This window comes from Heptranchias perlo, chromosome 11 (genome assembly GCF_035084215.1).
Source record: "Heptranchias perlo isolate sHepPer1 chromosome 11, sHepPer1.hap1, whole genome shotgun sequence".
Lineage (NCBI taxonomy): Eukaryota > Metazoa > Chordata > Chondrichthyes > Hexanchiformes > Hexanchidae > Heptranchias > Heptranchias perlo.
This window is the reverse complement of record NC_090335.1, coordinates 16782431-16792192: the sequence shown is the minus strand read 5'-3', so window position 1 is coordinate 16792192 and position 9762 is coordinate 16782431.

Here is a 9762-nt window from a genome sequence, read left to right as displayed (position 1 = left end):
TTCTAATAAAGATTTTTTATATCGCAATGTTATCCCTATCATAATTTTTGTTTGGATGAGACGTTAAACCAAGGCCCCGTCTGCCCTCTCAGGTGGATGCAAAAGATCCCATGGCACTATTTCGATATTCAAGGGAATACAAGCCCAGTCTATGCAACCTGTCCTCATAATTTAAGCCTTTTAGCCCTGGTATCATTCTGGTGAATCTGCGCTGTACCCCCTCCAAGACCAGGAACAGGAAGAGGCCATTCAGCCCCTCAGGCCTGTTAGACAGGAAAAGGAGGAGGCCATTCAGCCTATTATAGAGGAACAGGAGGAGGCTGTTCAGCCCCTCAGGCCTGTTACACAGGAACAGGAGGAGGCCATTCAGCTCCTCAAGCCTGTTGCACTTCAGAAGCACACTTCAGGAGGACATAGACAGACTGGTGAAACGGGCAGACAATTTAATGCGGATAAGTGTGAAGTGATGCACTTTGGGAGGAACAATATGGAGAGGCAGTATAATCTAAATGGTACTATTTTGAGGGGGGTGCAAGAGCAGAGGGACCTGGGGGCGCATACTCATAAATTTTTGAAGGTGGCCGGGCAAGTTGATGAGGTGGTTAAGAAAGAGTATGGGATACTTGGCTTTGTAAATAGGGGCATTGAATACAAAAACAAAGAAGTCATGCTAAAGCTTTACAAATCACTGGTTAGGCCTCAGCTGGAGTATTGTGCACAATTCTGAATACCACACTTTAGGAAGGATGTCAAGGCCTTGGAGAGGGTACAGAGGAAGTTTACCAGGATGATACCAGGGATGGGGGACTTCAGTTATGTGGAGAGACTGGAGAAACTGGGATTGTTCTCCTTAGAGCAGAGGTGGTTAAGGGGAGACCTAAAAAGAGATATTCAAAATTTGAAGGGTTTTGATAGAGCAAGTAGGGAGAAACTGCTTCCTCTGGCAAGTGGGTCTGTAACCAGAGATCATAGACTTAAAATAATTGGCAAAAGAACGAGAGGGGAAATGAGGAGAAATTCTTTCACACAGAGGCTTGTTAAGCTCTGGAGCGCAGATGGTGGAAGCAGATTCCATAGGAAGTTTTAAAAGGCAAATGGACATGTACTTGAAGAGGACTAAATTCCAGGGTATGGGGAAAAAGCTGGGGTGTGGGACTAAATTAGACAGCTCCTTCAAAGAGTTAGCACAGGCACGATGGGCCGATTGGCCATCTTCTGTGCTGTAAGATTCTATGAATCTATGATCCTTCCTGAGATGCGGTGCCTAGAACTGAACACAGTACTCCAGATGCGGTCTAACCATAGCTTTATACAACACGTTCCTTTAAAATATGGGAGTCCCAACCAATAGTGAAATGTCACGAGGCTGTCAATTGTTCACATTTCTTCCTAACGATTTCAAACGGTCTTATTAAAGGTTTGTGTGTGTACTGAGGGAGTGCTGCATTGCCGGAGGTGCCGTCTTTTGGATGAAACGTTAAACCAAGGCCCCATCTGTGCTCTCGGGTGGACATAGAACATCCCATGGCACTATTTTAAAGAAGAGCGGGGGAGTTCTCCCAGTGTCCTGGCCAATATGATCTGGTCATTATTACATTGGGACCTTGCTGTGCACAAATTGGCTGCCGCATTTCCCAACATTACAACAGTGACTACACTTCAAAAGTACTTCATTGTAATTCATTGTAAAGTGCTTTGGGATGTCCTGAGGTTATATAAATGCACATTCTTTTAAAATTTATTTAGTCATCATCACACTTTAGCTTACAAAATGCAATAATCAGCAACCTGAAAACCATTCAGTTGAGTAAAAGATAAACTGTGTTTCATCATTTCCCGGCTATAGGCGATTCTCCTTGAGAGGCTGAGTCCGACTGTCACTGTAACAGGTTTTGAGTTGTCTCCTCCTCACAATACTGCGCATATCCTGTGTGTACACCCATTAATATTTTAATGCCAGCCAGGATTCATTTAGATGATGCAACAATATTCAAATTACAGTGACAACATATTCAACAGCTGCCCTGCTCAACAGACATCGCTGACATCAGACTGACGTTCTTCCGAAAGACCTTGAGATGGCAGTTTACGATACAGCAGGGTACTGAGCTCAGCACACCTGAGCAGCCTGTGAGAGGGTTCCCTTGTATAAAGATCACAGCCTCATCCTGTAACACTGTGATTCACCACAATCTCTGATGCAGCATCTGTCATTTGCGACTCCCCTAATTCATCGTGAAACCACATTAAACTGCTCAGCACAAACCTCACTATACTGTGGGGTTAGCTGTGGCTCAGTTGTCAGCACTCTCACCTCGTGAGGCAGCAGGTTGTGGATTCATGTTCCACTCCAGAATCTTGAGCACAAAACCTAGCCTGACACTCCAGTGCTGCCCTGAGGGAGTGCTGCCCTGCAGGACGTGCTGTCTTTCAGATGAGACATTAAATCAAGACCCCGTCTGCTCTCTCAGGTGGATGTAAAAGATCCCATGCCACTATTTCAAAGGAGAGCAGGGGAGTTCCCCCCGGTGTCCTGGCCAATATTTATCCCTCAACCAACATCATTAAAAAAACAGATTATCTGTCATTATCACATTGCTGTTTGTGGGATCTTGCTGTGTGCAAATTGGCTGCCATGTTTCCTACGTTAAAACCAGTGATTACACTTCAAAAGTAATTAATTGGCTGCAAAGTGCTTTGGGACGTCCTGAGGATGTGAAAGGTTCTAAATAAATGCAAGTCCTTTCTTTCTTGATATGAGCAGTAGGATCAGACAACACATAAGCTGCATCAAGGGCACAGAATGTACTCTGGGTGGGGGACTTCAATGTCCATCACCAAGAGTGGCTCGGTAGCACCACTACTGACCAAGCTGGCCGAGTCCTGAAGGACATAACTGCCAGACTGGGCCTGCGGCAGGTGGTGAGCGAACCAACATGAGGGAAAAACTTACTTGGCCTCGTCCTCACCAACCTACCTGTCGCAGATGCATCTGTCCATGACAGTATTGGTAGGAGTGACCATTATACAGTCCTCATGGAGATGAAGTCCCGTCTTCACACTGAGGACACTATCCAACGTGTTGTGTGGCACTACCACCGTGCTAAATGGGATAGATTCAGAACAGATCTAGCAGCTCAAAACTGGGCATCCATGAGGCACTGTGGGCCATCAGCAGCAGCAGAATTGTATTCCACCACAATCTGTAACTTCATGGCCCGGCATATTCCTCACTCTACCATTACCAACAAGCCAGGGGATCAACCCTGGTTCAATGCGGAGTGTAGAAGAGCATTGAGGAGCAGCACCAGGCGTACCTAAAAATGAGGTGCCAACCTGGTGAAGCTACAACTCAGGACTACATGCACGCTAAACAGCGGAAGCAACATGCTATAGACAGAGCTAAGCGATTCCACAACCAACGGATCAGATCAAAGCTCTGCAGTCCTGCCACATCCAGTTGTGAATGGTGGTGGACAATTAAACAACTAACAGGAGGAGGAGGCTCCGTGAACATCCCGATCCTCATTGATGGCGGAGTCCAGCACGTGAGTGCAAAAGGCAAGCTGAAGCTTTTGCAACCATCTTCAGCCAGAAGTGCTGAGTGGATGATCCATCTCGGCCTCCTCCCGATATCCCCACCATCACAGAAGCCAGTCTTCAGCCAATTCGATTCACTCCACGTGATATCAAGAAATGGCTGAGTGCACTGGATAACACAAAGGCTATGGGCCCAGACAACATCCCGGCTATAGTGCTGAAGACTTGTGCTCCAGAACTGGCTGCGCATCTAGCCAAACTGTTCCAGTACAGCTGCAACACTGGCATCTACCCGACAATGTGGAAAATTGACCAGGTATGTTCTGTCCACAAAAAGCAGGACAAATCCAATCCGGCCAATTACCGCCCCATCAGTCTACTCTCAATCATCAGCAAAGTGATGGAAGGTGTCATCGACAGTGCTATCAAGCGGCATTTACTCACCAATAACCTGCTCAACGATGCTCAGTTTGGGTTCCGCCAGGACTATTCGGCTCCAGACCTCATTACAGCCTTAGTCCAAACATGGACAAAAGAGCTGAATACCAGAAGTGAGGTGAGAGTAACTGCCCTTGACATCAAAGTAGCATTTGACCGAGTGTGGCACCAAGGAGCCCTAGTAAAATTGAAGTCAAAGGGAATCAGGGGGAAAACTCTCCAGTGGCTGGAGTCATACCTAGCACAAAGGAAGATGGTAATGGTTGTTGGAGGCCAATCATCTCAGCCCCAGGGCATTGCTGTAGGAGTTCCTCAGGGCAGTGTCCTAGGCTCAACCATCTTCAGCTGCTTCATCAATGACTTTCCTTCTATCATAAGGTCAGAAATGGGGATGTTCGCTGATGATTGCACAGTGTTCAGTTCCATTCGCAACCCCTCAGATAATGAAGCAGTCCGTGCCCGCATGCAGCAAGACCTGGACAACATCCAGGCTTGGGCTCATAAGTGGCAAGTAACATTCGCGCCAGACAAGTGCCAGGCAATGACTATCTCCAACGAGAGTCTAACCACTTCCTCTTGACATTCAACGGCATTACAATCGCCGAATCCCCCACCATCAACATCCGTGGGGGTCAACATTGACCAGAAACCTACTGGACGTAAATACTGTGGCTGCAAGAGCAGGTCAGAGGCTGGGTATTCTGCGATGAGTGACTCACCTCCTGACTCCCCAAAGCCTTTCCACCATCTATAAGGCACAAGTCAGGAGTGTGATGGAATACTCTCGACTTGCCTGGATGAGTGCAGCTCCAACAGCACTCAAGAAGCTCGATACCATCCAGGACAAAGCAGCCCACTTGATTGGCACCCCATCCACCACCCTAAACATTCACTCCCTCCACCACCAGCGCACTGTGGCTGCAGTGTGTACCATCCACAGGATGCACTGCAGCAACTCACCAAGACTTCTTCCACAGCACCTCCCAAAACCACAACCTCTACCACCTAGAAGGACAAGAGCAGCAGGTACATGGGAACAACACCACCTGCACGTTCCCCTCCCAGTCACACACCATCCCGACTTGGAAATATATCGCCGTTCCTTCATCGTCGCTGGGTCAAAATCCTGGAACTCCCTTCCTAAGAACCTTCACCACACGGACTGCAGCGGTTCAAGAAGGCTGCTCACCACCTCCTTCTTAAGGGCAATTAGGGATGGGCAATAAATGCTGGTCTCGCCAGCGATGCCTACATCCCATGAACGAATAAAAAAATAGCCGAGCACAGTACAACCTGTTAAGAACAACCTTAACTCACATCTTTTGCACAGTAATCTGTGGAGCCACTTACCCTGAGCAGCAACTTTTCACAGTATGACACACAGATGAGAAATGCTGCACCCTCTAACATTACTGCTCAGAAACCTTCAAATAATACACGTGCTACACCCAATGGCTATCGTAAGTTTCAGGCTACGGTTTATCCTATGAAGCATATCGATTTATATGTCTGGTTAAACTGACATAATTGGCTGGCATTTGGGAATTATTTACAGAGATCCAGATCCATGGGTTCAATGGACCCCATGTTTCTTCTGAAAACCAGCCAATCTTTCACTTAGTTGTTCTATTAAAATCATTGGGGTACACATTATTCATAGGAGCATAGTAACAGGTGGAGGCCATTCAGCCTCTCGAGCCTGTTCTGCCCTTCAATTAGATCCGTACCTCAACTCCATTTACTCACCTTTGCTCCATATCCCTTAATACCCTTACCCAATAATAATCTGTTGATCTGTGTCGAAAGCGCCAACTGTCCCAGCATCCATAACCTTTTGGGGGAAGAGCTCCAGATTTCCACTACCCTTTGTGTGAAAAAGTGCTTCCTGATTTCACTTCTCAATGGCCCAGCTCTAATTTTAAGATAGTGTCCCTTCGTTCTTGACTCATCCACCACAGGAAATATTTTCTCTGTATCTACCCTATCGAATCCCTTTATTATTTGAAAGACATTGACTAGATCATCTTTGAACCTTCAAGGGAATGAGTCAAGTGTTGAGGTACTTGGCAGTTAGATGAAGGACTAAGTGAACCCCAACATGTTAAGGGATTAGAGGTTGGGTTCTCCTCTTTGCGGTGGTATTCCGCCAGCCCCTCTGACACGACTGCAACCCCGAGCCATTATCCTGGGCCGGGGGTCTTCGACCGTGCATGGTGAGCTCTCACCACCAAGAGGAAGCTCATCAGTGCCAGGGAGGAAACTCCGGCAGTACCGCAGTGGGGAATCTTGAATAGGCGAGAGAACCCTGAAGATGGCAGGAACTGCAGGCAATGGTGGAACTAGATTTGGCCGACATGTGGAGGGAGGGGGTAGAACTCGAGATTTGGCTGACTTGGCGGGGAAGGGACCGAGCTGGGAACTGAGGAAATGTCAACGTACCTGGTCCGCAGGCCGAGCCGGGATCTGCACAGACTCACAGGCTGAACCTGAAGGCCAAACACGGAGATTCCCGGGAGAGAAATGGAGGAGGTCTCCATTTTAAAATCGAGGCGTTGCTGGATCAGGAGCCAATGTAGGTCAGTGAGCACAGGGGTGATGGATGAATGGGACTTGGTGCGAGTTAGGATCCGGGCAGCAGAGTTTTGGATGAGCTCAAGTTTACGGAAGGTGGAAGATGGCAGACCGGCCAGGACAGTATTGGAATAGTCGAGTATAGAAGTAACAAAGACATGGATGAGGGTTTCAGCAGCAGATGAACTGAGGCAGGGGGTGGAGATGGGCGATGGTACAGAGGTGGAAGTAGGCGGTGTTGTTGGTGGAGCAGATATGGGGTCGGAAGCTCATCTCAGGGTCAAATATGACGCCAAGATTGCGAACAGTCCGACGCAGCCGTAGAGAGTGGCCAGGAAGAGGGATAGAGTCGGTGGCTAGGGAATGGAGTTTGTGGCAGGGACCAAGGACAAAGGCTTCGGTCTTCCTAATATTTAATTGGAAGGAATTTCCGCTCATCCAATACTGGATGTCTGAAATGCAGCGTGACAAATCAGAGACAGCGCAGGGGTCGAGAGAGGTGGTGGTGTGAAGTGCAATTATGGTTCCAGTTTTCAGATCTACACATCCCTTGTGTGCAGCTCCTCACTGGGAGCAGAGGACCAGTGAATTTATCAGTAAATAAATGGATATCTATAGCAAGCTTTCCCTTTCACTCATGCCACAAAGCTGGTGCTCAAATGATCAACGCTCAGGAAATAGGGCCCAATATGCACAAGACACTGCCCTGCACTTCCATTCATTTACCACATGGCGGCAGCACATCACTTAATGACTAAGAAAACTGAGCAACGTGTAGAACAGCAAAGGTCTTTTCAGCAAAATGCAGAATATTTTTCGCCACTTTGCGAGAATCTTACATGTTCATAATAAAGTAGAGAAATGAACGTGCTGCTCAGAGCTGAAGCTGTACATGAGTCTGCTTTAAAGGCCTGGGGAGTGAACCATACACAGTAATGTGGAGCATTTCCAAATGGACGTCAATGTCATAAACCTTACCAAACACACTTGTACACTGTAATAACGGTTGATATCAAAAGCATTTGCAACTTACTGTATTTCATTGAACAATTAAAAGTAAAATCAAAATATTCATGGTTTCACAGTGTTAAGTACAAGCCAATTTATATTATTCACATATTTTAATAATATAATATCTATATTATTAGAAATGTTGTGTCAACATCTGTAATATGTGATTATAGTATTGTTTAATTGTAGTTTTGTGGGACTGTGGTATTGTATGACAATAGAATTGTTACATTTAGTATTATTTAATTGTAACATTGTAACATTGTTTTCCTGCGGTATTATTTGATTGTAGTATTTATTGATAGTATTACACGGGCTAAAGAGTTGGTGCAGGAGGGAGGGTTTCAGTTTCCTGGATCACTGGGCCTGCTTCTGGGGAAGGTGGGACTTGTACAAGTCGGACGGTTGCACCTGAACCAGAACGGGACAAATATCCTTGCGGGGAGGTTTGCTGGCACTGTTGGGGGGGGTTTAAACTAACTTGGCAGGGGGATGGGATACAGAGTGGAGCTACAATAGGGGGTGATGTGCAGCCAAATATAGAGAAAAAAACAAGTCAGCTTGGAAGACAGGGCAAATATGTGAGGGCAAGGCTGGATGGCATCTATTTTAATGCAAGGAGTCTTGCGAATAAGGTGGATGAACTGAAGGTGTTGATAAACACATGGGAGTATGATATTGTTGCTGTCACAGAGACATGGTTGAGGGAGGGGCAAGACTGGCAGCTCAATATTCCGGGGTACAGAATCTTCAGGCGAGACAGAGGGGGAGGTATAAGAGGAGGGGGGGTCGCAATATTAATTAAAGAATCAATTACTGCCATAAGGAGGGATGATATATTAGCAGGTTCCTCTAATGAGGCCATATGGGTGGAGCTTAAAAACAAAAAGGGGGCAAGCACTTTGATGGGAGTGTACTATAGGCCCCCAAACAGTCAGGGGGAGATAGAGGAACAGATATGTAGGCAAATCTCAGAAAATTGTGCAAATAATAGGGCAATAATAGTGGGGGATTTCAACTTCCCCAATATTAACTGGGATACTCAGAGTGTAAAAGGCTTAGAGAGTACAAAATTCTTAACGTGCATCCAGGAGAGCTTTTTGAGCCAGCATGTAGAAAGTCCTACAAGAGAGGGGGCGGTACTGGACCTAATTCTAGGGAATGTGGCCGGCCAAGTGGAAGAAGTGCTAGTAGGTGAGCACTTTGGTGAGAGTGACCATAATTCGGTGAGATTTAAGGTGGTCATGGAAAAGGACAGGGAGGGGCCGGAAATAAAGGTTCTAAATTGGGGGAAGGCCGATTTTAATAGGATAAGGCAGGATCTGGCCAAAATGGACTGGGATCAGCTGCTTGTAGGAAAATCCGCATCGGAGCAATGGGAGTCTTTCAGAAGGGAGATTGAGACCATACAATGGCAACATGTTCCCGTAAAGGTCAAGGGTGGTTCCAAGAACTCCAGGGAACCTTGGATGTCAGGGGATATACGAGAATGGATTAGGAAAAAAAGGAGGGCTTTTGGCAGATACAAAAGGCTAAAGACGGAGGAAGCCCCAGAGGAGTACAAAAAGTGCAGGGGGATACTTAAAAAAGAAATTAGGAGATCAAGGAGGGGCCATGAAATAACACTGGCGAGCAAAATAAAGGAAAATCCTAAGATGTTTTATAAGTATATTAAGGGTAAGAGGATGACTAGGGAAAAAATAGGGCCCATTAGGGACAAAAATGGCAATCTGTGTGTGGAGCCGGCAGATGTAGGAGGGGTTCTAAATGAATTTTTTGCATCTGTTTTCACTATGGAGAAGGATGATGTAGACATAGAAATGCGGCAGGGGGACTGTGATATACTCGAACATATTAACATCGAGCGGGAGGAGGTATTGGCGGTTTTAGCAGGCCTAAAAATGGATAAATCCCCAGGCCCGGACGAAATATATCCCAGGCTACTGTGTGAGGCAAAGGAGGAGATTGCGGGGGCTCTGACACATATATTCAGAACCTCTCTGGCCACAGGGGATGTGCAAGAGGACTGGAGAACCGCTAATGTAATACCATTATTCAAGAAGGGGAGTAGGGAAAAACCGGGGAACTACAGGCCAGTGAGCCTAACATCAGTGGTAGGAAAATTATTGGAAAAAATTCTGAAGGACAAAATTAGTCTCCACTTGGAGAAGCAAGGATTAATCAGGGATAGTCAACATGGCT